The sequence below is a fragment of the Coffea arabica genome, chromosome 10c (genome assembly GCF_036785885.1).
Source record: "Coffea arabica cultivar ET-39 chromosome 10c, Coffea Arabica ET-39 HiFi, whole genome shotgun sequence".
NCBI lineage: Eukaryota > Viridiplantae > Streptophyta > Magnoliopsida > Gentianales > Rubiaceae > Coffea > Coffea arabica.
The window spans coordinates 11,172,446-11,200,364 of record NC_092329.1 but is presented as its reverse complement, the minus strand read 5'-3'; the positions used below and the strand labels follow the sequence as shown (position 1 = coordinate 11,200,364).

The 27,919-nt window shown below is 36.6% G+C and overlaps 1 pseudogene; it reads right to left on the bottom strand.

The window, feature by feature from the left end:
• Positions 1-263: 263 nt before the first annotated feature.
• On the bottom strand, positions 264-27,518 carry LOC140015770 (uncharacterized; annotated as a pseudogene).
• Between the last annotated feature and the right edge of the window lie 401 nt (positions 27,519-27,919).

Here is a 27,919-nt window from a genome sequence, read left to right as displayed (position 1 = left end):
GGCGGGTTCGGCGAGGGAGACGAGAACTAATCGGTTGATAAATGACAACATAACAGCTACTTACCAAGCATCAACCATGCAACCCCAAAAAACACAACCAAGAAACCAAGTCGAGAAAACATCGACCCAAGAATCACGCATCAATGGCTGACAAAACAAAACGTAAAAGCCACAAGTATACCGAGTTGAATATACCCATTTAGGAGAAAAAAATTAGTGAAACAGAGCAACGGAAAATGAAGAACAAAAAAAAATGCATGAAATCAGGCATGGAATCTTGGTTGAAAAGGGCTTGTGCAAGGCTGCGCTGAAGAACTAATAATTGGAACATCGTAGATTGGCACTGGCACTTTGGTTGGAAGCTTAGGAAGTGTTGCCTCAAAACTGAGGGCTTGAACCTGTTTTATGAATGGCCTTAGACTGCGGTCTGGATGAGCACATTGATGCGAAGGCCAGTGGAGATCCAGGTTCCTTGATCAAGGAATTACAGAGGTGGTGGAGAAATAATTCGTAGACCAAGGAATGAATATCTGGTTTATTGAGTTTAGAGAAGAAGTAGACAAAATGATGAGTAGCAGCTTTTACAGAATGAATGATCAGATGATGGTCTGCGTGAGTTGCTTCCTATTTATAGATACATTAAGTCGATGACGGGCTTTTGTTATATGTACAAGTTAAAAAATCCAAAATACACCCGTTTTATTGCAAGTATACAGGTCAACTAGTAGTTTAGGGTATATATTGGGTCGATCCCACGAGGAGGATTGGACAATTATTGGGGGATAATTGCAGAAACCTCCCCTGAGGTTTCTGACATTTGTACTGACCTCCCTTGTAGTTTGAAAAATTACACTGACCTCCCCTGAGGTTACCAATCCTTTGCAAATCCAGTCCAAACGATTAAAATATTTATTTAATATAAATTTAATATTTTTTTTAAAAAAGAAATGACCCATAAAGTATTAATTCTTTATGGCTATCATCCATTACATGAGTAAAGTATTGACTTTTTATAGACATTTTATTTTGAATCATTTAATTTATGTTAAATACATAAATGTTTGTAACTAAAATTGAAAAAGTGTTATATTAATATTTTTACAAAAGAGAGATTGGTAGGTTTTGTATTTAATAAAAATTAAATATTTCAAAGTAAATACAAATCTGTATTTGAGCGTAAATATTTGTATTAAATTAAATGTTTGAAAGTAAAATACTCGTAAAGAACCGGTACTTTAAATAGATAATGCATATTTGCCTATAAACTATACTCCTTAGAGTTTATTAATTGTTAATTGATTTGTAGTATTTTGTCATCCATTGGACATGTAGTACAAAGGACAAATTTGATAAAAACTTCTAATTTCACTCCCTAAAACAATATTTTAATAGTTTTGATTGAATTTGCAAAGGATTAGTAACCTCAGGGGAGGTTAGTGTAATTTTTCAAACCACAGGGAAGGTCAGTGCAAATGTCAGAAATCTCAGGGGAGGTTTCTGCAATTATCCCCAATTATTGGCACTACTAAAGCTTTTCTATTATTTAGACTATCAATGAATTATAACAAGTAAAATCTACTGAACTTATACAAGAAAATAACAAATGAAAATTTCTTAGGTTATAGTATCCCTAACTACTCATGCAAGTGCTATGTTTGGATCATTGAGTACTACTATCCAGGCTAGTTATGGTGTAATTTCCTTATGCATATGAATCCTACTTTCATAGTGAATCAATTATACTCATAACTAATCCATACCTATTCTCATGGTTATGAAATTAGTTACAAGTTCATTTTTTCAATGAAATTACATGAAATGAATCACTAAAATCACATAGGTACACTTCTACTCTTGTGAGTGTATTCCCTATGTTTAGCACTTCTTGAACTAGTGTTAAATCTCAAATTTTATTGCAGAAACAACACCGTAGATATCACAATTAATGGTACCAGATTAATCATGATTTAAAGAGCTAAAGTGCTAAATAACTTGCTCAAATAATAGTTTCAAATAGCCAATTAATAAACACTAACAATCATAGAAAGTTCAACCAAATCCAAGGCATAAACTTTAGAAACACATAATAACATATAAATCCATAACTTGTATATTAATTAAACTTGAAATCAAATACAAAAGATAAAGAGTTGGAAAGGAATGTAACCCTTGTCACATGAGTTCATTTCCTTGCCTTCTTCATCCTCCAACCTCTTCTTCCTCTAGCTAATAAACAAAATGGATGAACTACTACTCTATACTAAACTAATCTAACACTCAGAAAATGGAAGAATTATGTTTCTGCACACTCCAAGCTTCTCCCATATGCCTCTCTTCAATCTTGCAAGTTTTTGGCTATATAAAGGTAAAAAGTGGTCAAGAAATGAGGCTTACACATCCCTTTTACAGCTGCAAAATGTTTGTCACATGTCTAGGATTACATGTGACTTGTTGGAGGTGAAAATAAGTTGTCCGCGTAGAGAGCAGCCTTTTCTGACCACAATCCTGCCAGAAATCCGGCCATAAATTCGGCAAGAAATTCGGCCAAGTTTCGGCCGGATTGCTATAGTGACTTTTTGTGCAATTTCTGTTCAATCTTCATTGCTGCTCCAATTTTGCCTCAATTTCAACTGAACTTTTTTTTAATGATAGAAGCTTAATTAACTCTTGATCAAAACAATAAAACTTATAACCCTTTGAGTTAGCTTTCCAATGCATCAAGAATCACCTCATTTAGATTTATATAGGCTGAGAAATGACTGAAATATCCTTGACTGTTTAATGCCCTGTTTCAGCTTCGACTAGTAGAAATTGACTACTGTAATTTGGCCTTTTGACTTAGAAAACCTTCAAACTAGATTTCGATGTCTTCATCAAAGTTGTAGGTCTATCTCTTATCTTCAAATTGGTTCAAGAATCATTTCAATCCAATGACTGTAACTCAAATTATAGCCAAAATACGAAAATGTATCAAAACTGTCAAAATGCACAAAATACAAGTAAAAAGTGATAAAAACCTCATTTAATCACTTAAGAACATTTTTCCTCAATTATAGCCAAAATGATTCATTTTCTTTCAATAATATAATCAAAATGACTAAAAATAATATAAAATATCATTCAATTTTACGTAAATTAGTCACTTATTAGTCAGCTACCTCTAGCTAAGTAACTAACTGATGACCTTAGCTGACATAAGCAAGATTTATGCCATCCAGCTGTTCACTAACTGCATGGCTACGTACTACTGTATGGTTACAAACTGATCACGTGAAATAACAATCAAAACAAATAACAACCAAAACAAAATAAGGTCAGTGCAGAGATGAGAATTCTGGTGCATCAATACCCTCCCCTCAATTGGGTCCTTGTCCTCAAGGACTGAAACAGGGAAATTGCTGCGCAAGTCTTGCAAAAACTCCTATGTAGCATCCTTAGGGAAGCTATTACTCCATTGAACCAACACTTGAGTAGCAGCAACCCTTTCGTGCTTGACCAGACATCTATCCAATACTGCAATTGGTTCCATCATGAGCTGCCCTTGATGCGTGACCCCAGCAGGAATGTGAGCGTGAAGGGACCCTGTACCCACTTTCTTCTTTAGGACGAAAATGTGAAAGGTGTCGTGAATGCGAACATGAGAGGGTAAAGCCAGCTTATAAGCCACTGTCCCAATTTTTGCTAACACCTGAAATAGACCAAAATAGCGTGGGGAGAGCTTTTGGCAATGGTGAGATTTGAGCGAATGCTGCCGATAAGGTTGCAACTTGACATAAACCCAATCTCCTACGCAAACTGCCTTTCTGATCGGTGCTTGTCAGCCATTTGCTTCATCCTATGCTGTGCCTTAGTCAGATTGTGCCTCAAGGAATGAATAACCTTCTCTTGTGCCTTCAAGCTCCTATCAACAGACTCAACAGTTGTAGCCTTAGGAAGGTAAGGAATATGAATAGGAGAAGATTGTCCATACACTATCTCGTAAGGAGTAGATTCAGCAGCAGAATAGTAGTTGGTATTATACCAAAATTCTGTTAAGGGTAGCCACAAATTCTAGTCTTTGGGATAATCACTAGTCATGCACATGAGGTAGTTTTTCAAGCACCTATTAACCACTTCTGTTTGACCATCACTCTGAGGATGGTAGGCAGCCGACATGTCCAGCTGGACATGTTGTAGTTTAAAAAGCTCCTGCCAGAACGAACTAAAAAATGTAGGGTCTCTATCACTCACAATGGTCTGGGATAAGCCGTGTAGCCTGTACATATGATCCATGAATAGTTGAGCTATAGAGATAGCTGTGTAAGGATGAGACACAGCTATGAAGTGAGCATACTTGTTGAGCCTATCTACCACGACTAAAATCACCTTCCTGCCATGTGATACAGGCAACCCTTTGATAAAATCCATGGACATGTCAGTCCAAATTTTGTAAGGAATAGGAAAATGTTGTAGCAGCCCCGGATAAGCTGCATTATCTGCTTTATGTCTCTGGCAAACGTCACAAGTTGCTATGAAGTGAGCTACATCTTTGAACATAGACTTCCAGTACAAAACCTGTTTAAGCTTCCTGTAGGTTACCTCCACTCCAGAGTGTCCCACTTGAGAACTAGAATGCCATAAGGCAATCAATTTTTCCTTCAAGGCTGTGTCATCAGTAACCATTAGCTTGCCCTTTCTTCTTAGCATTCCTTGCTGCCATGAATAGTTTGGGTACTACTGAGCATTAGTGCTAACCTTCTGAATCAGTTCCTGGATGTGTACATCTTGCTGCCAGCCGTGTTATATGTCCTTGATTAGTGAGGTGGTTATGGTAACCATAGTAGCCACCACACTGTCCTCCTGGGGTCTCCTAAACAATGCATCTGCAACTATATTGTCCCTTCCCTTCTTATACTGAGCTTCATAATCAAAGCCCATCAGTTTTGCTATCCATTTTTACTGCAAAGGAGTATGTACCCGCTGCTCCATCAAACACTTCAAACTTTGGTGATCTGTTTTAATAATGAAGTGTCTTCCTACTAAATAGGCCCTCCATTTCAGAATTGTAGTTACTATAGCCAACATTTCTCTTTCATACATAGATAAAGCTTGATGCCTGGGGCCTAATGACTAGCTGAAAAAAAACCAACGGCCTCCTTCCTTGTATCAAAACTGCTCCAATTTCACTTCCAGATGCATCAGTTTCCACAATAAATTTCTGAGTAAAATCTGGTAAGGCCAACACAGGAAGATTATTCATAGTCTTCTGTAACTCCTTGAATGTGCTAGTGGCCCCATCATGCCACTAGAACTGGTTCTTCTTTAGCAAATCTGTTAATGGCCTTGCAATTTTCCCATAATCTTGTATAAATCTTCTGTAGTACCCTGTGATTCCCAAAAATTCCCTGAGCTTCTTAACAGTTTGAGGCATGGGCCAAGTCATGATTGCTGAAATTTTTTGAGGGTCTGCCTGAACTCCTTTAGAATTAATGACATGCCCCAAGTAATCGACTTGTTGTTGAGCAAATATGCATTTACTCTTTTTAACCTTCAAAGAATTACTCCTTAGCAACTCAAACACAGTTCTAAGATGCTGTAGATGTTCCTTCCACTTACAACTGTATATCAAGATATCATTAAAGAAGACCAAAATGAACTTCCTCAAAAATGATCGAAAGATATCATTCATGAGGCTTTGAAAGGTGGAAGGAGTATTGGTTAGACCAAAGGGCATAACCAAGAACTCATAATGTCTATCATGAGTTTTGAAAGCTATTTTTTCAACATCCTCAACCTTCATTCTAATCTGGTGATAACCAGATCGCAAATCCAACTTAGTAAATAATTTAGCTCCAAATAGCTCATCCAGTAGCTCTTCTATTAAAGGAATAGGGAATTTGTTCTTTATCATGGCACTGTTTAACTATCTTTAGTCAACACACATCCTTCACGATCCATCTTTTTTTAACTAACACCACAGGAGAGGAAAAAGGACTTGAACTAGGCCTGATGATACCACAAGCTAACATTTCAGCTACCAGCTTTTCAATTTCACCTTTCTGGAACATAGGATATCTGTAGGGTCTCACATTAACAGGTTCTGTCCCATTTTTAAGGATAATTTTGTGATCATGCAACCTTTCAGGAGGTAGTTCACTAGGTTCTTGAAACACATCATCATAGTCATTCAATAGTTGTTCAAGTTCTACTGAACTACTAACTTGATCTCCACCTGTTTCAGCAGCCATAGCATAAAGAGATGGAGGTTCTGAAGTGTTTGGCACTGCCTTGATTAGACAAAGTTGTGCTGTCACAATTTGTTCAGGTTTCTGAAGGATCTTTTGCATCTTCTTCCTTTTCACTAACTGTAATCCTTATTGTTTCATTCCTCTCAAGACCACCTTGTGTTCATTTCGTATGAACTCCATTCTGAGCTCCTGAAAATTCCACTTAACATCTCCGAGAGTTGTCAACCATTGCATACCAAGAACCAACTTACATCCTCCCACAGGCAACACCAATAGATCTGCCTTGAATTCCTGCCCTTGCATCTTTCACGTGAATCCAGGACAGAGGTCTTGGGTAGTTAATTTGTTCCCATCTGCTACTTCTACCACTAATGGTTTTGACCCCCAGTTTCTGCACCACCCTAGGATGAATGAAATTGTGTGAACTGCCACAGTCTATAAAAATATTCACATTTTGCTTCCCAACATGTCCCATGAGCCTCATGGTTCTGAAGTTTGGTACAGACATGCTAGTCATAGCATTGAGGGATATGTGGGCTAGTTTACCTTTATCTATTGTATCTTTCTTCTCAGTTGACTCATTTTTTTCTTCATCCACTAGTTCATCCCATACTTCCAACTTGTGGAACTGCTTATTACCACACCTATGTCCCGCCACAAATCTATCATCACACCAGAAACAAAGCCCTCTTGCCCTTTTTTCATCAATTTCTGCTCTACTGAGCCTCCTGAAGGGCCTCTTATGAACCATATCCTTTTACGTTTCATTGCTGGGTAATGCAGGGAGGATAGGTACTTGAGGCGATGACAGCAAGGGTCTGGGATCTGCCTTCTATTTATTTCCATGAATACTAGCATGGGCTTGGGAAGTGCTAGCATGGTCTTGGTAACTCATAGAAAATCTGGGAGGCACCTTCCCCTTCTGCTGCGTCACCCCCTTAGCCTCTTCCATCCTAGCCAAAATCCTAGCATGTTGTATATTTTTGGGCATAAACATCCTGACAGATAGCTGAATGTCTGGCTTCAGCCCACTTATGAAACAACTCGTAGCATAATCCTCAGGAAGGTCCATCCTGTTGAGGAGTTTCTCAAACAGGTCATGGTATTCTTGTACAGAACCTATTTGTTTGAGGCTCTTGAGTTCTCCCATAGGATCATCATACAACAAGTTCCCAAACCTTGAAGACAACTCCTTCACATACTCCTCCCATGATGGTGCTTCACGTGTCAACCTGGATTTGATGAAGATTTGATGCAATTGGAAAGTCTTGCCCTCCAAATTCATGGCAGCTATCTTGACCTTCACATAACTAGGAGTTTCATCTACCTCAAAAAATTGTTCACTCTTGTACAGCCAGCCTCTAAAATCTTCTCCATTGAATCTGGGGAAATCTACTCGTGATAACCGTGATGGAATCTGGTAACCTTCTCCATTATTGAGATGAGTGTTTGAAGTGTGAGCTGAATCATTTACTTCAGCCTGAGTCTTCTGTGTGTGTAGTTCTATCACCAAATTCCGTAGCGCAGCCATTTCCTTCTCAAATTGATCCTGCTGCTCCCGCAACATTACTCGAACATGCTCTTCCATTTTCCTAACATCCTGAGACCTAGTGCCCTCTGTCATTGATGATCTGAGCTAGCAAACTTTGCTCTGATACTACTGATGCGGAGGCCAGTGGAGATCCAGGTTCCTTGATCAAGGAATTATAGAGATGGTGGAGAAATAATTCGTAGACGAAGGAATGAATTTCTGGTTTATTGAGTTTAGAGAAGAAGTAGACAAAATGATGAGTTGCAGCTTTTATACAATGAATGATCAGATGATGGACTGCGTGAGTAGCTTCCTATTTATAGATTCATTAAGTCGGCTACCTCTAGCTAAGTAACTAACTGATGACCTCAGCTAACATAAGCAAGATTCATGCCATCCAGCTGTTCATTAACTGCATGGCTACATACTACTGCATGGTTATAAACTGATCACGTGAAATAACAATCAAAACAAATAACAACCAAAATAAAATAAGATCAGTGCAGAGATGAGAATTCTGGTGCATCACACATCACAAGCCTACTATCAACAAACACTCAGCTTGTTTAAGATCAAGATCTTTTTTTAACCTCTTGTCCATAGCTGATAAAAGTTTCGATGATCCATACAAGTCCCAAACCCATTCTAGGAATCCTGTATTGGATTTCTCATGTGTGACATTGGATCGGTTGACTTCCTTCCACTGGCAATTTCTAAAGCAATCACCCCAGAGCTATATACATCGAACTCCTTGCTAGGCCTGCTTGTGCTTACATATTCAAAGGCTAAGTAGCCAAACGTTCCAGCCAAGCCGGTCGTTTGTGGTCTCAGTTCAAGGTCCACAAGTCTAGCCAAGCCAAAATCTCCAAGCTTGGCATTAAAATTTGAATCTAGCATTACGTACCCTCCAAATAGGAAAAAAAATCTAGCATTACGTTACTTGATTTGATATCTCAGTGTATCACACATTATTCCCATTCTTCAAGAAGATACAACAAAGTAGAAGCCAATAATTGCTATTTTGTATCTCACACTCCAGCTCAGAAGATTTTCCAGCCAAATAGATGAGAATCTAGGCTTCCATTTGGCTTGAATTCACAGAAAAGCAAGAACTCATTTTGATCATGGCACTAGCCCATGAGTTGGACTAAATTCGATGTCTCAAACTACTTATGACCTTCACTTCAGTTACATACTGATATTTCCCCTGCTTATAACTTCTCGATAACTTCTATGCAACCATTAAAAAGTACTCACGGGTTGGGTAAAGTTGAATGTAGATGGGGTGGCAATAGGGAACCTTGGTAAGGCAAGCAGGTGGTCTACTGAGAGATGAGTTGGATTGTTGGCTAGGTGGTTTTCTTGTGAATATTGAAATGGCTAGTTACATAGTGGCAGAGCTCTGGTCAATAATTCATAGGCAAGATTAAGCATGGGAAAAAGGTGCAAAGTGTTGTAAATAATATTTCAAAAGATTTTTTTCACGTTTTCTTTATTCTATGTGCATAGTAAAGTGAATCAGATTATTGGTTGGTTAGAAGTTTGACTCTTTCAAAAGTTATCTCCTGATTGGTTTCATGAGTTTTCTTATTTCCGTTGCAAGTTTCAAGGGATAAAGCCAATGGATATCCTATTAGCTGTTAGCAATGTCAGAAGACTTGATTGAGAGTCTTCTCTGTAGCTATCAACTTTTTCCATGTTTCCTAATTTTTGCAAGACTCCAGCAGATTCCTTTGTTAGTGAAAAATTATATCTTATCTCCAAACCCAAGCATATTTCCTTAGCTGGTTGCTGACTTCAACAGTTAGCCCAAGATTTTCTCAACCACTTAATGGATAAAGTTTCCCTGCATCTGACGTACACTTCTCAAGCCTATAAATACTAAGCACTACCAAGGCCATTGTGACAGACGGAACACTAGATTTTCAATATTTCTCCACCCCATCTCATCTCTTTATTCTTTTTCTTTTCTTCTTCTACTGCTGGTTTTAAAAGATTTGCTGGTTCTAATCCTTCTTGCCAGACGACAAGAGGAAGGCTTGTTTAATCCTGAAGAAATATTTCAATGCCCTGAAATAGTTTCTTAGGACAGTGCTATTTAGCACGACTCAAGCAATCTAAATTACAATTGCTAACGTTGTTATTTGTCACTTTGCCAACAATCTAAGAAACTATGGCATCTGACAATGTTAGCGTCCCACAGCCTTCATCAGCAACTGTTGCAGTGGCACTACCATTCACCGAGCCCTTTCCAGATGTATCCAAAATCGAAATTTTTGCCAATGAAAATTTTAAAAGATGGCAAGAACGTGTGCACTTTCTACTTGACATCCATGGAGTAGCTTATGCGCTCACTGAATCTCAACCTTCTGCAACTGCGGATGCCAAGACTCAAGAATCATTGCAATATGCCAATAAGGTATGCTGATACACTATTCTTCAAACACTCTCTAATGAATTATTTGATGTCTACTATAGCAGCAAAGAAGCCAAGGCAATTTGGGTAACCTTGGTAATAAAGTTTACTGCCAAAGATGCAACCAAGCAAAAATTCGTCGTAGGAAAATACAACCAATGGCAAATAACTGATGACAAGGAGATGAAAATTCAAATCACCAAGTATCAAATGCTGCTAGAGGACTTGAAAAATGAAGACATCAATCTACCTGAGAAATTCGCTGTAGGCATGCTGATTGAAAAGCCACCGGAGTCATGGGCCTACTATAAAAACAACTTCAAACACAAGGAGAAAAATTATACCATGGATGAGCTCGTGAAACACATCCTTATTGAGGATTCAAACAAAAGGGAGTTGAGAGCTACTAAGGCAAAGGAGATGGCTTACAAAGCCAATCTGGTGCAAAACAATAATAAAAGGTACGCTAATAAATCCCAAAATTACAAGTCCAAAAATTTTAATTTCAAGCCTAACAATCCCAACTTTGAGAAGAAGAAAGACAATTGCTTTTATTATGAAAAACCAGGACATTATGCAGTCCAATGCAGACTTAATAAAGGTGACAAAGCAAATGATAATCCTCCTAAGGTGCACTTAACCTAAGGAGATGATATAATTGTTGCTGTCATCTCTCAAGTGAACATTGCAGCCAATGTCAAAGAGTGGGTGGTAGACTCTGGGGTTACTCGACACATATGTGCAAATCGAGAAGAATTTTTCTCCTATACTCCTATAAGAGATAATGAGGAAGTAGTCTACCTTGGTGACTCACGAACTGCTAATGTTCTGGATAAGGGCAAAGTATTCTTGAAACTCACTTCAGAAAAAACTTTGACTCTCAATGATGTACTGCATGTGCCCAACATTCGGGCAAATCTGATTTCCGTAGCATTGCTAGGAAAAGTTGGAGTGAAAGTGTCATTTGAATCTGGAAAGATTATAATGACCAAAAATAATGTATTTGTGGGCAAGGACTATTGTAATCAGGGACTCTTTGTACTCAATATTTCCAATGTGATCAATGAGAATGATTCTTCTTCTGCTTATATTATTGATTCAATTTCTTTATGGCATGCAAGATTAGCACATGTTAATATGAATTATATAAAGAAAATGCAATCTTGTGGCCTGATTTCTGGTGTTAATGATAAAATGGATAAATGTGAGATATGTGCATAAACAAAATTAACAAAGAGAAGTTGTGTATCTGTCCAAAGAGAAACTGAACTGTTAAGTTTAATTCATACAGATTTAGGTGACTTAAAACAAACTATGACTAGAGGTGAGAAAAAATATTATGTTACCTTTATAGATGATTACTCTAGATACACTAAGCTTTATCTACTTAGAAATAAAGATGATACTTATAATGCTTTTTTATCTTACAAGACTGAAGTAGAAAATCAACTTAATAAAAGGATAAAAAGAATTAGATTGGATATAGGAGGTGAATATTTAGCCTTAGATAATTTCTGTGAACGTGAAGGCATTATACATGAAATAACACCACCATACTCACCAGAATCTAATGGGGTAGTTGAAAGGAAAAATAGAACATTAAAAGAAATGATGAATTCTATGTTAGTTACCTCTCATGCTCCTGATAATTTATGGGGAAAAACTATTTTATCTGCATGTCACTTACAAAATAGGATACCTCATAAGAAAACTGGCAAAACTCCTTATGAGTTATGAAAAAGTTATAAACCAAATTTGAAATATTTAAAAGTATGGGGATGCCTTGCTAAAGTATTGTTGCATGAACCTAAGAGAAGAAAATTAGATTCTAAAACTTCTGATTGTATGTTTATTAGATATACTGAATATAGTGCTGCATATAGATTTCTTGTTTTAAAAAGTGATGTGCTTGATTGTAATACAATTATTGAGACAAAGAATGCTGAATTCTTTGAATATATTTTTCCATTGTCTAGTAAAATTTCTCATGCACCTGTTGAAATAAATAGAGAAATAATTCCGAATGAGGAATTAAGAAAGAGTAAAAGGCCAAGAAAAGAATTTTCTTATAAAAATGATTTTCAAACTTTTCTTGTTGATAATGATCCTTTAACATATTCCGATGCTATTTCTTCCCCTGATTGTAAATTTTGGAAAGAAACAATTAAAACTGAAATTGATTCTATCTTGTCAAATAAAACTTGGATTTTGGTGGACTTACTTCCTGGTGCAAAACCTATTGGTTGCAAATGGATTTTTAAAAGAAAATATAACTCTGATGGCTCTATAGAAAGTACAAAGCTCGTTTAGTAGCAAAAGGATTTTCTCAAAAATAAACTATTGACTATTTTGATACATTTGCACCAGCAACAAGAATTGCGTCTATTCGAATTTTATTTGCTTTAACTTCTATCCATAAACTTATTATTCATCAAATGGATGTTAAAACAGCCTTTTTAAATGGTGATTTAGAAGAAGAAATTTATATGTTTCAACCTGAGGGATGTATTGTATCTGGACAAGAAAATAAGGTTTGTAAACTAATTAAATCTCTTTATGGCCTAAAACAAGCTCCTAAACAGTGGCATGAGAAATTTGATCAAGTATTGATGAAAGATGGATTCTCATCTATAGAAGTGGATAAATGTGTATGTCAAAGTTATGAATGATCAATATGTGATAATCAGTTTGTATGTAGATGACATACTTATATTTGGTACCAGTCTAAGTATTGTAACTAGTACTAAATATTTTTTATCTTCTAATTTTGATATGAAAGATTTGGGTGAAGCCAAAATGATATTGGGTGTTAAAATCATAAGGAGAGGTGATGGTATAATGTTGTCACAAGAACATTATACAGTGAGACTTTTTAGGAAGTTTGAAAATTATGATGTGACACTTGTGAGTACTCCTTATGACGCTAACACTCAATTAAAGAAAAATAATGGTGACCCAATTGTTCAGTCTAAATATACTCAGATTATTGAGAGTCTGATGCATTTGATGAATTTCACTAGACCAGATATAGCTTATGCTGTACGTAGACTGAGTAGATATACTCACAATCCCAATCGTGAGCATTGGTTTGCATTAGTCAGACTAATGAAATATTTGAAAGGTACCATGAATTTTGGTATCCTGTATAGTGGATTTCCCACTGTATTAGAGGGTTACAGTGATGCTAATTGGATCTCTAATTCAAATGATACAAAATTCACTAGTGGATATGTGTTCACCCTTGGTGGTGGTGCAGTAGCATGGAGTCAGCTAGACAGACAATTATTGCTCGATCAACTATGGAATCAGAGTTCATAGCTCTGGAGTTGATTGGTTCTGAGGCAGATTGGTTAAGAAATTTCTTAACCAATATTCCACCAATTAAGGATATGTCGCCTCCCGTGTCTATACACTGAAGATTGTCAAGCGGCTATTGCTATTGCAAAAAATAAATCTTATAATTGTAAAAGTCGACATATGAGATTAAGACATGATGTCGTAAAGCAGCTGCTTAAAGATGAAATTATTTCCATTGATTTTGTGAAATCAGAGTTGAATTTGGCCGATCTTCTGACTAAACCTGTAGGAAGAAAATTGATTCTTCAAACTACAAAAGAAATGGGACTTAAACCAACGATTGTCAATAGAGATGGTAACCCAAGCTATGTGATTGGTGATCCCATAAAGTAGGTTCATATGGGTAATAACAAGTCAATATTGACTGTGAAGCACTAAAAATTATATTCCCTACTGAGATAAGTGCTTTGACTGCTAGTAGTTGTGAGGTTGAGTTTAAAACTCTTCATGAATTTATATTCCTTTAAGGAGGTGTATCTATAGCAGTATACACTTGATAAATTCACCTATATGAGAGTAGAGTGAGACCGCTTCTATAAGATTTTTTGGCGAAATCTTTAGAGCTCTTATGAAAATCCAGGCCGGCACATGACCTAAAGGCGCAAACCGCAATGAACAGCAAATTATGGGATACAATGTGATTGATAATACCGCTGTTATATAGCAAGAATTGTTGGTTCATAGAAATTCACATTTCACCAACAAATCTGTAAATCATGTCGTATTAATCTAAGTTTGGTTTATAGTCTAAAAGACACCAAACTAATTGCATTAAACCCAAAACAAATCCAGCAGATTCTTTTCTTATTTCTTATCCAAAAATCTTTTGAAATAGGTGAGAGATTGTTGTAAATAATATTTCAAAAGATTTTTTCCACGTTTTCTTTGTTCTATGTGCATAGTAAAGTGAATCAGATTTTCATCAAACGAATTATTGGTTGGTTAGAAGTTTGACTCTTTCAAAAGTTATCTCCTAATTGGTTTCATGAGTTTTCTTATTTCCGTTGCAAGCTTCAAGGGATAAAGCCAATAGATATCCTATTAGCTGTTAGCAACGTCAGAAGACTTGATTGAGAGTCTTCTCTGTAGCTATCAACTTTTTCCACGTTTTCTAATTTTTGCAAGAGTCCAGCAGATTCCTTTGTTAGTGGAAAATCATATCTTATCTCCAAACCCAAGCACGTTTCCTTAGCTGGTTGCTGATTTCAACAGTTAGCCCAAGATTTTCTCAACCACTTAATGGATAAAGTTTCCCTGCATCTGACGTACACTTCTCAAGCCTATAAATACCAAGCACTACCAAGGCCATTGTGACAGACGGAACACTAGACTTCTAATATTTCTCCACCCCATCTCATCTCTTTATTCTTTTTCTTTTCTTCTTCTACTGCTGGTTTTAAAAGATTTGCTGGTTCTAATCCTTCTTGCCAGACGACAAGAGGAAGGCTTGTTTAATCCTGGGGAAACATTTCAATACCCTGAAATAGTTTCTTAGGACAGTGCTATTTAGCACGACTCAAGCAATCTAAATTACAATTGCTAACGTTGTTATTTGCCACTTTACCAACACAAAAAAGATATTGGTAGAATCTAATTCTAAAGTAGGAATTCATTTGATTAAGGAAAGCCCCTACTACAACTTAATTAGAATGGTGCAAGATAGGCTATACAGAGATTGGGAATGCAGATTGGTCCTTCCATAGAGGGAGAGCAATTCGTACACTGACAAGCTACCTAAGATGAGTCTTCAAATGCAAGTAGGTGTTACAAGATTTGAAGTTCCACCAAGTTCGCTGAGGTCCCTACTTGCCTTAGATGTAATGGAGTTACCACACCTTGCTTGGTTTCTTTGTAAGGTTCTATGACCTTCCCTAGGATAAAAAAAAAAGGGAAGTCTTTAGTTGATGTTCATGACAACTTAGATAATTTGAGGTAGCCCTATCCACAAGAAAGCATATGAGGAGTTGCATTAATTTAATGTAACCGACTAAAAGTACTTAATTGACATAGGCTAATTTTAGGGTTAACAAAACCCTTGGAATGTCACAAGTCACAATAGCTAACAATAATACTACTAACTCAATTTAATCTGGCGGGATTGAACTCCATTCATCATTTAACTTCACTAATGTAAAAGTTACAAGATTCAAATGAAGGAAGACGAATCTAGAAAAGGGTTCTGTTTCAAACTCGATAAGCACCAATCACCAAACAAGTGAACAAAACCAATTTTTCTTCTATTCAATCTTTAAAAAGAAAAAAAAAGCCATTGGAATGGTTGACCATGAGAAGAATAATAAGTGAAGTGCAAGAACATTACAAAAATCAAATGATCCATTTCGATTAGCGTTAAATTACTTCACGCTGGTTTTTCAAATATTTTCTAGATGACTTAATTTGAAAAAACTAAAACATGTTAAAATACAGTTACCGTCTTAATATTTCTTATGCTTAATGTCAATATTTGCTACAAAGTGCAAACTCTGGAATTACAACCAAGGGCTAAAATGGTCACTAGAAGATTAATTACACTATTTGCGTGGAGCATCTCTACCAGAGGTAATAGCAAAGCAAGAAAGAAACAGCTATGCCTTGTTGCTTTCAGGCTACATACAGCTCTGTGCCTATGCCTCCTCTACTATGTCATCTCTGAGGTTAGTGGCAACGAACATTTCCACCAACATCGCAAGAACCCTTCTTTTGTTGTACACTACTAAGAGGGAAAGCAAAATAGAAATAAATAAGTGGTTATGTTCTTTCGATTTAAATCTCTGTGTGTTTTATTTATTTATTTATTACCATTAAGCTTATCCAATTTTTACCTTTTCTCTTTCTGAAAGTAGCTCTAGACTTTCTAATGATATTGAAACAACAAGCAAGATTTATCTCAAATAACCTACTTCCCTTTTAATTGATGTCATGTCATATAATATAATTGTCTATACGCACAATGAATGAAGTGATGAACATCTGTTTGTTTAAGCTCATTTGCAATTATTTTTATGTATCTGGAGCAAACGTTTTGACAACTATTTATTTTGAATGGGTTTTTGTTAACACACAAATTACCATGTTAAATATGTATCTTGCAGGACGGGTATTCGACTTGTACCCACCATTTAATTTATATCTTGTCATTGGTAAAGAAACTAATTTTAGATAAATAGGTAGATAGGTGATTGGCAAACACAATAATCTCGCCATGGTTTACAAAACAAAAGATAATGACCATTGATCTCATTTTAATCTTACTAATTTTGTAAAGGTAAGGAATAATATGTTAGAGTAAGTTGAATATACGAGAGGAGTTAAGTCGATCAAGGAGAAATGAGTTAAAAAGAGTACAAAAAGCAACCATAATTTGCTTCGAAAAAGAAAATAAAAGAGAAATTCACTATGTCCTGCCTACTTGTATGAATTAATAGATTGTTAAAAAGTTTTTGACAGGCAGTAATCAATACACTAATTTTGCCTTTCATTAAAAAAAAATTAGTTTGCTGTGTCTTAATATGTAATGCTTTCCTAACTTTTTGTTTCTTTTTGACGCATTTGAAAAAGACAAAAGATGCCGACATCCTATCCCATCTTTCTCCACTCCTCCATCAACAAACTCCCCGCCTCCAACCTTCTCTGTGCCTCCCTCTGCCGCCGTGCTCTCTGTATCCTTCCCTTCTCCGTTCCAACCCCCACCACCACCTTTTTGCTTTCCTTACTCGCCCGCTTCTCTTCCACCAATCTCGTCCCCACCTCCAGCCATATTTTAGCCCTACCCCCTCTTTCCTTCCCCTTCACCATTCCACTTATCGCGCTCCATTTTTTGAAAATAAATACTAAAATTTATGGCGTTAGAAAAAATGAATTTTGATTAATTTTGAATGAATTAAAAAAATGAGTTTTTGAAAATAAAAGAAAAAAGAGGACTTAAAATGGGACTTAAAAAGTGCGACGATTTGGATCCAAAATAATAGTTTAAAAAGGGTTTTTAAGAAAAAAAATAGGAGTCGCTACTTGGTATTAAATTTAGGTGTAACAAGTCATCTAAAAATGTATTTTTAATAAAAAAATAGATAAAACCCTTTTTAGACGACTTCAAATCTTTGAAAACAAGAGAAGAGGTTTCGGGAGTCATGGTTGAAGAAAGGGGAGTCAAAGATTTAATAGGATCAAACCTAAGGCATCCTTTCAACCTAACTAAGGTTAATTGTGAGTTTTAGGCAAAAATTTTTCTAATGTAATCTATAAAACTTATCACATTTGGATGTTTCTACATTGATGCAAATATAGACCTAAAGGATATCGAGAGGTCTTCAAAGTTTAATTAGTGCAAATCACATTAATTGTAATGCCCAGAATGATTCTTAGAAGAGGTCACGAACATGCAAAAGATGATACTAGAAGAAAAGAAGAATTATAATATATAAATATACATGATCTAAAAGAGAGGAATGCAACATAACGGGTACGGAGAACTAAGATTTATTACTTAATTTTCCTTTTTATAAAGGAGATGAAAGCGTGCTAAGGTTTAGAAGCCACACACGTTCATTTCCCATATTTAAAAGGTGACTCTCCTAACCTAATCAAGCAAATGGGCTAGTCTATTTCTATTTTCTTAAATAGAATGCAAGTCTGAATGCCATGTTTCATGCACATAGGGGTAAGGGAAATAATATATAGAGTAAATATCATATAAGATAAGAAAATGGCCTAAAAATGAAAAACATGTATGAAATGCAATAAATGTCACACAAAAAATGTGAATCTAGTACAAAAACGACCTGAAGGGTCTAGCATTTGATTAACTCATTTCTACAAGTCCTCACTAGTATTGGACTAGTGAGAAATCGGGGAACAAGGCCACAACTAGCATTGGACTAGTGTGGTGACTTCATGCATTTATTATAACTAAATAAATCATATAAAATATAATTAAAGTAAGTAAACACGTAAAGCACATAGAGCACATGACACGTAGACATGATATCTAGATGTAAAAACCCTAAAGAAAACGAATAAACATATAAGCACACAAGCATGCAAGCATACAAGCAAAGAAACACACATAAAGACCTAACTATTATATTTGAGACCCTAACTACAATTTAAGGGGGAATTTGAAAAAATAATAACCTAACTATTACATTTTTGACAAAATTAAAATATATATATTATATAGTCTAGTTAAATACATGTCTTGAATATCTATCTATTTATAAATTTGCATTTAAATGCCTCTCAAATAATCATCAAAATTAAATAAAATAAATGAAACCTAAAATGAATAAAATGAGTAATTAAAAGCACTTCAAGCATGCAATTACACATAAAAAACACATTGGAGCACATAAACAAAATCAACAAAATGGGGTGAAATTTGTCATATTTATGCTCCAAAATCAACAAAATGATTAGGGCCCCAATTTAATTATAAAGAAATGGAAATAATCATGAAATTTACCAATAAAAACACTTAAACGAAGTATAATTAATAATTAAAGAAGAAATGTAACTTGTATTTAAGAAATCAAAACTATTAGGGACTTAATTGCAAAAATTAAGACAAGTTTTTGAGGTCAAATTATAATTATTACAAAGTTTAGGAGTCAGCCCAGCTTCCAATCCAAACAAACCCAACCGAAAAGTTTGGGGCTTTGGCCTCTCAAGCCCACATTAAAACCCAAAGAAAATAAAAACAAACCCATACTCTAAAGGCCAACCAAATAACATTACCCAAATTCTTAAACTATTTACTAAGCCCAAGAAGACAATAAATCTTTCCAAAAATTATTAAAGCCTCATTATGTGTTAAAATACAGGAATAATTTGCTCAAAAAAAACACATTTAAAACATGAAAAAGAGGATTAAAACTTAAGAGGGGCAAAATTGGTTCAATTTTCCAGATTTTGGGCCATAATACAATTATATGAAAAATGAGGGGCAGATTGTAATTTTCCAGATTTTATCCATGCAAGCTTCGAAGCCTGTTCTTTCTGCAATTTTCTTCTACAACTCTTCAAGCACCGCAAACGTTCTCAAATTATTTCCCAAGAATATTCAGATTCAAAACATATAAGGTCATGCAAACCTCATCATTAACACATAATCTTATTATCTAAATATTATATTCTACTCAAGATTACAACAGAAACCTGAACTAATGGTTCATAAAAGGAAGAAAAACATCATGAGAAGAAAAAACAATCACAAGTGTAAGAAAAATTTTGACATATTAGGTGAGGATTTAGACTTATATGAAGAGGAAATGAGTAGAAAGGAACCACCTTTGACAGTAAATGCCGTAAACCTCAAAGAAAGATGGATCCAAGAGCAGAAAGATGAAGTTGAAAGTTTCTTGGAAACTGACTTCAAGAGCTTACAATGCTGCGAATTCAAGCCCTGATTCGATGATCTTAGAGATGTTTTCTCTGAAATTTGTATGAATGAAATTTGTCCCTTTACTACCATAGATTGTGTAGAAATAAAGAACACACCTAAAGGACTAAAATCGAGATTGGATTTTGTTCATGAAGGAGGCAAGACGCTCAACCCTGGCTCAAAATTTTTTTGCTCTTTTTTCTTCTTCTTCTCTCTCTGTTTTCTCTCTTTTTTGCTGTTTTTCCTTTTCCCCCACCGCTCTCTACTTGTTTTCTTACCCCAATGCTAAGTTTTTGAAGCCTTTTTATATGAAACAAGGGTTGCTGAACCCTCATATCAATGGTTCCCAAAAAAACCAGATTTTGCTGCAAATTTAGAGAAATTAGATGGCTTTGATTCCAGAAGATTCTTAATGATTTGGATTTAGGTTAGGTGGCCTTGTACTGGGGGGCTTGAAGGGAAAGAAAAATGCAAAAAAAAAAAAAACGAGTGGAAATGGATAAAATTTGCAGCTGCAACATTCCTGTACTGGTACAAAAAAAAAGGCAGAAGACAGTTTTTTTTTTTTTTTTTTTGCAAAACCATTTTTCATTTCCTGTTTTTTCTTATTTTCCTTTCAGCTTTTTCCTGCAAAAATAAAAATAAAAATGATTATTTAAACAATGATCTAAACAAAGAAATAATAAAAATTTACAAAATTTTTGGGAAAGATTTGATGTCTACACCACCTTTTCCCTTACCCTTAATGTACCTGTCTGCTCCACCAACAACTTTCTCCCCACCTCCCACATCTTTCTCCGCCTCCCTCATCTGCCTCCTGCAAACTTTGACTCTATCCCATGTCTTGCCTGGCTGAGTACTGAATATGCTACTGTGCCACCAAGTATACTTCTTCTTGTGACATTGGCGGTAGTAATAGGTTATGTGCTATTTTGTGGGTTGAAGTGGAAAGAAATGTCAAATGCTAAACAAATAGAGGCGTTTATCAGTATTGTTGGCATGTGTTTTTCGGTATATCAGCTTGCTTAGTTTTTTCAAAGATTTTGTTCTTCATTTGTGTTTTTTTTTTTTTTCTGATTTTTTATTATTGCAATACAGGTTGTTCCTCCTACTTTGTATTGCAGAATTTGTGGGAGACGCTGCTTAATGTAGTGGTGTTCATCCTTTCTAAGGTTAATCATATTTTACAGCATGAAAAAAATCATTAACTTACTAAATTATCTATCACATTGTGAAAAAAGATTCAACAAAAGATAGAAACAAATTCACTATCTATTTTACATTAGGCAATACATGGCATAACTCCCACTATAATAATAAAAGCAAGACGTGTAGCGATTAATCAAGTACTTACCTCTATGTGCATCCTAAAATATGCACACATTTGTTGTAATTAAGTACTAAATTGGTCCCACTAACTCCAGCCACGATTTGATTTGAAATTGAAAACATGGAGTGATTAATCGAGTACTTACATGTATGTGCATCTTAAAATGTGCACATATTAATAAAAAAATCTTTTAAAAAATGTGCACATATTTGTTGAATCAAACTTTCACAGTACTAGGGCCCAAGTCTATGTTAACGTACATAAGGAGTGAAATATGAAATTTCCTAAAACCTTTCTTTCTATGTTGACAGAAGAAAGAGCATAATCGAGCATAAAAAATATGTTAATTAGCTATTAGTAATTACCATGTCTTACTGTTGATTTAGCAATGGCATCTGGTTCTATAGTTACTCTCCTCGATTGTCAATTTTTCTCCTTCAATTTCATAACCTCTAACGAGTCATACATGTCATAGCAACAAACCACCAGGATCCTAACAGAATGTTGAGCCATGACTAGACACGAAGATACTTCTATTGAGGTAAACACATATACAATCAGTTGAGCCCATGTTAAAATACTATGTACATCGGACTCCTTGCTAGGCCTGCCTGTGCTTACATATTCAGGGGCTAAGTAGCCAAACCTGTTGTTTGTGGCTTAGTTCATGGTCCATAAGTCTAGCCAAGCGAAAATCTCCAAGCTTGGCATTAAAATTTGAATCTAGCATTACGTTCCTTGATTCGATATCCTTGTGTATCACACATTGTTCCCATTCTTCATGAAGATACAGCAAAGCAGATGCCAACCCAATTGCTATTTTGTATCTCACGCTCCCAACTCAGAAGATTTTTCCTGCCAAATAGACGAGTATCCAGGCTTCCATTTGGCATGAATTCATAGACAAGCAAGAACTCATTTTGATCATGGCACCAGCCGATAAGCTGGACCAAATTTCGATGCCTCAGACTACTTGTGATCTTTACTCCACCTCAGACTACTTATTCAAATCAATGAATTGACCTTCATAAACCTCTCCAAATCCTCCCTCACCCAACTTTCTCTCGTTTGAGAAGTTATTTGTAGCTGAAGCAAGATCTTTGCAAGAAAACTTTTTTGGTCCTGTCCCCCTTTCAAAATCATCGTTAATAGAACTTGTCAAGTTGGCAGCCATCTCTGGGTTCCCCTTTGCAGATTGTATTTTTCTCCTTAAAACTACAATTGCTATTACTCCACCTGCAAGTAAGATTGCTCCAGCTGCTGTCAAGCCTACAATTAACCCAATTTCCTTTGCTTTTCTCCCGCTTGTCTTTGTAATATCAAGGTTTGAACTGAATTCCCATGATTCGAGTGTGTGTCTTTCAACATGCTGAACTGTGGCAGCTGAAAATCCAATTATAGCCCATTGACGAAGAATCTCCTTCAAATCTATCTGAAGAGAGGCTAGAGTTAGGACTTGATCCATAACTCTAGAAAACACTCAGATTTTGTGTAGACAATCCAAGCATCAGCAGTGTCCCCACTGTGCAAGCTGGCATTTCCAGGGCGTGATTATAGATGAAGGAATTGAGTTTTTGTTGACACCAACATGTTCAAAAGGAGGATCCCATGTTAGGTGCTAGACTGCTGTCTATAAACGTCCATGATCATAATGATGATACTATAAAGTATTCATTAGTCAAGATCTTAGCGACACAAGTTTCAAATATCCAACTTCCTAACTTATTCTTGGATTACCTTTTACCTCTGTAAGAACCTACCAAGAAATGGAATAAAATATAAAGAATGACTTGAATTGCTGATGAATGATGAATTGATGATCCATTGCCGGCTTTAAGTCAATGAGAGTTAACAGAATACGATAAGAATAAGTAAAAGGATAGGTGAAGTGCGCCATTAATATAAATTCCGTCTTCTAACAAACAAAGATAATTTTCTATGAATCTTCTTAGTATTTTAATCGAACATTAATCATGCTCGAATATTCTCTAGAAGCGTAGAATTACAGATTTAAGTAGTGTTTTAATAATTCGAGTAATTGAGCAGAATTACTATGTTAAGTTTTGTTTGTCCAAGGAAGCAGGGAATCTTTTTTTTTTTTTTTTCCGGAAACGATAATAAATTGTATTAACTTGTGTACAAATTTACACTTAATGAGCAAAGGCTCAAGCTTCACTATACAAGTGTCCGCGACACTGAGGATTTAACCATTCCTCATCAAAATATATGCTTAGCGCATAAAAACTGAGGTTAGCTAAGCTATTCCTCACTTCCTCCCTAACTAAAACAAATGAGCATTCCATAAACATTGAGCTTAAATCGTAGATGTCCTCAAGATGAGAATGGAATCGAATATCCGTAGCCCTTTTGGTTTCTATCATCTTCAAAAGCTGTCGCTGTGTGATTGCTACTTGAATTCTCCTCCATTGCTGCTCACTTGCCTTTATCATTGCTAGCTTGATGGCCGCTGCAGTATCCATGAGAATGTTCCCTGTGCTATATTCCTTTACTGCCCATTTTGCTAGCAATTGATCATTTCCCCTCACTGCCACTATGCCTATTCCCATCTGACTTGCTTTTGTCTGAGTGTCAATAGCTAAGCAAATGGTTATGGGACATTCACTATTTGAGGTTACTGCCTGCTGCACTACAGCTTCTGTTGTTTTTGGGATGCTCATCTGGTCCTTGCTGTGTTGGATTCTCTGCATTTCCAACCACTCTTCTTGAGCTTTATGTATGATTTTGCTCGCTGGTCTTCTATTTTTCTGAAACACAAAGTCATTCCTAGCTTTCCAAATTTGCCACAAAATGTTTACAGTGAGTGCAATGTGTTCCAACCCTTCAGGTCGTTTCCTAGCCTCTGTTAAAGCATTCCACCATCTTTTAAAGTTCCCTTGTTGGTCATCAATACCATCCCATTTCAATGGTGCTATTTGCCATGCTTCTTCTGCCATCCTGCAACGAAATAGTAGGTGTTCTACAGTTTCCACAGCTTCACCACAATTCTCATATATTTGTGATCCTTTCTTGGTTCTGCTAAACACCACTTCGTTAACAGGTAATGCATTATTCAGGCATTTCCAGATAAAAATCTTCAGCTTGTGTTTCACTTTAAGCTTCCACGAGTATTTCCACAGGTGTTGGTCCTCTAGGCTGGTTTCTCCTCTTGTATGCATTTTCTGCTGCTGTTCGTCACCCTTCTTGTTTAGTTCCTTGTAAGCTGAGGCCACTGTATATTGGCCATTGCCACTATGTAACCAAAAATGACCATCCTCCCTGTTAGCCAAGCTAATTGGTATCCTGAGTATCATTATGGCCTCCTCTTCCTTGAATAGTTTGAAAACCAAGGCTCTTTTCCATCTGAAGTTTTGAATCAGGTCTGCCACATTTTGCAATTTACAGTTTGGAGGCCTAGTTGAAGCAGGCCTTCCTTGGGGGATCTCTGGTACCCAGTTGTCATCCCAAATTTTTGTACTCCTTCCATTTCCTATTTTCCTTTTTAGCCCTCTTTGCACATCCTCCCTGACTGCCATGATGCTTTGCCAAATCCATGAAGAATTGTGTTGTACCTGGCAGTTGAAAATTGTGGATTTAGGGAAGTACTTTGTTTTCAGGACGTTGCTTACTAAAGAATTGGGCCTTGTTATCAGCCTCCAGATTTGTTTCCCTAATAAAGCCTTGTTAAAGTTCAGCAAATCCTTAAAACCTAATCCCCCCTTCTTTCTGTCCAGTGTGATTCTTTGCCAGGAGCACCAATGCATTTTCCTCTTCCCTTGTTCCTCTCCCCACCAATAATTGGCCATCAGGCTACTTAGTTCCCTGCATAGACGGACTGGTAGTTTGAAGCACGACATGGCATATGTAGGCATAGCCATAGTCACCGCCTTGAGGAGAACTTCTTTCCCAGCCGCACTCAAGAGTTTATTTTTCCAGAGTTGCATCTTTTTCTCACATTGTTCCTTGATAAAGCTGAAAACCTGTCTCTTGGATCTTGTTATAACCATGGGTAATCCTAGATATTTTCCTTGATGTACCCTCTGGATATTGCCAAAATTCCTGCACACTTCTCTTTGTTGTTGCTGAGAGATGTTCTTGCTGAAGAACACTGAAGATTTGTCTAAGTTTAGCATCTGGCCAGAACCTCTCCCATACTGTTTCAAGATATTCATCAGAGTTGCTGCTTCCTCAGGGTCTGCTTTGCTGAAAATGATCGCATCATCTGCAAAGAAGAGATGAGTGATTGCTGGTCCGCCTCTGCAAATTTTCATTCCTGTGATCTTTCTTTCTCCAGCTGCTTTCTGAATCAAGTTAGTAAGGCCTTCAGAACAAATCAAAAAAAGGTATGGGGATAAAGGATCTCCCTGTCTGATTCCTCTCTCTGGTCTCACATATTCTCTTACCTCACCATTCACGTTAAAAGAATAGGTAACTGTTTTGATGCAACTCATAATCCAAGTGGTCCATTTGTCACAGAAACCCATTCTATGCATGATTTCCTCCAGAAATTTCCACTCAACCCTGTCATAAGCTTTAGACATATCTAACTTCAAAGCAAAAAAACCATTGTTTCCTTTCCTTTTGTTTTTTAAGTAGTGCAAACATTCATGAGAAATGATAACATTGTCTAAAATCTGCCTACCATGAACAAAGGCAGCCTGGTTCTTACTTATGCAAGCATCCAACACCTCTTTGAGTCTATTTGCAAGAATTTTAGAAATGATTTTATACACTACTTTGCAAAGACTAATAGGTCGAAAATGTTGGAGGGTGGTGGGGTTGTCAATTTTAGGGATAAGAGAAATAACCGTGTGGTTAAAGGATTTAGACAAATGACCAGAATGGAAGAAGCTTTGAATGGCTCTAATGATGTCGCATTTTATGATGTACCAAAATTTTTGGAAAAAGAAAGGGCTCATACCATCACTGCCTGGGGCTGTGTTTGGATCCATAGAGAAAACGGCTTTTTTTATTTCCCCCTCCTCCACTTTCCTAGTTAGCTTGGCATTCATTTGTTGAGAGATTGATTGTGGTATACCCTCCAAAATCTCATCTAGACAGTCTACCTCTGCACTGCTGAATAATTGTTGGTAATATCTTGCTATTTCTGCTCCCAAATCCTCTTCCCTCACGGCCCAAGAGCCATCATCTCTCTGTATGTTTTGCATTCTGTTTTTTTTCCTTCTCCCTCTAACATTAGCATGGAAAAATTGGGTGTTTTTGTCCCCATGTTTTAGCCATTTACATCTTGCCTTTTGACTCCAATACAATTCTTCCTCCATGTATGCTTGCTTCAATTGACCTTTAAGCTCTTTCTTCTTGTTCTTTCCATTGATCCCCCCATCTCTTTGCACCTCCTCGAGTTGCTTTTTGATGCTAGAGATTTTCAGCTTAGCATTATCCTGAAATTTATTCCTCCATCTAAGTAATTCTACTCTGCAATTAGCTATCTTCTTTGTAACATTAAACATTCTTGAGCCTGCTTGTTCCACATTCCATGCCTTCTGAATCACTTGATGTATTTCCTCCTGTTGTAACCATCTTTTATCAAAAAAGAACCTCTTTTTCCTTCTCTGAGTGCTTGGGTTGGAGTCAATCAGCAACATACTGTGGTCTGACCCAAAGTTTTCTACATGTGTGCATTTAGCCCTTTGAAAAATTTGAGACCAACTTTGGCTACCCAAGGACCTGTCCAGCCTTTGTCTCACTTCTCCATCATTCTCCCAGTTATTACTCCATGTCCATGGATGTCCTTCAAAGCCTATGTCAACCAAGTCATTTCCTGATATGAATTTTCTGAAGTCAGTGAAAGACCAATCCTCTCTTAGAGTCCCACCCCATTTCTCCTTATTTGTCAAAATGTCGTTGAAGTCTCCTGCTATAACCCATCTGTCCCCCCAAAGTCTTTTCCTTTCTCCTATTACTTTCCACTGTTGTTTCCTCATTTGGTCCCAACAACTGGCATAGATGCCAATGAACCACCAGTCTGTTTGTGTTTCTGTATCTTGAATCTGCACTTCAATTGTAAAAGAGGTGTGTTGAATCCTCTTTATCTTAATATCATCATGCCATAGTAATGCCATCCCTCCAGATCTTTTCATTGCTTCTACTACATAGCATCCTTCAAAATGCAGCCTTCTTTTAACTTGCTCCATATACTCAGCTTTATTTTTAGTTTCACATAAAAAGATTAAGTTGGGGGAGAGGAGGTTGTTAGCCTCCTTCAACTGGGGAATTGTCAAGGGGCTCCCTGCACCTTGGCAATTCCACACCAGTACCTTCATATTGCCTTTAGAAGCCAGCCCTCTGCCCCCACTTCCATCGCGACCTCCCTTATCCTTACCTCTGTCAGCTTAGTTTTCTTGCTAGAAAGTTCATCCTCAGCAACATCAGTCATTTCTTCATCCTTTAAGTTGAATTTCCTTTTTCCAATTTGTCCTGCATTGCCAGGCTGTCCCTTCCCTTCTTTCAGTGTCTGTTTTTTGTTCACCGGTGTCTTAATGATCTTGTTCATCCTCCTTGTTTTCCTCAGTGATGCCACCGTGATCAAGTCAGCTAGATTTTCATCAACCTGCATGTTCTCTTCTGCCTGTTTATGTTCCCCTCCTTCCCCAATTTCCTTTCTTTCCTTGCTGATCAGCAATTCTGGGGTGTTCATAAGACTTATGGGCATTTCCTTATTAAT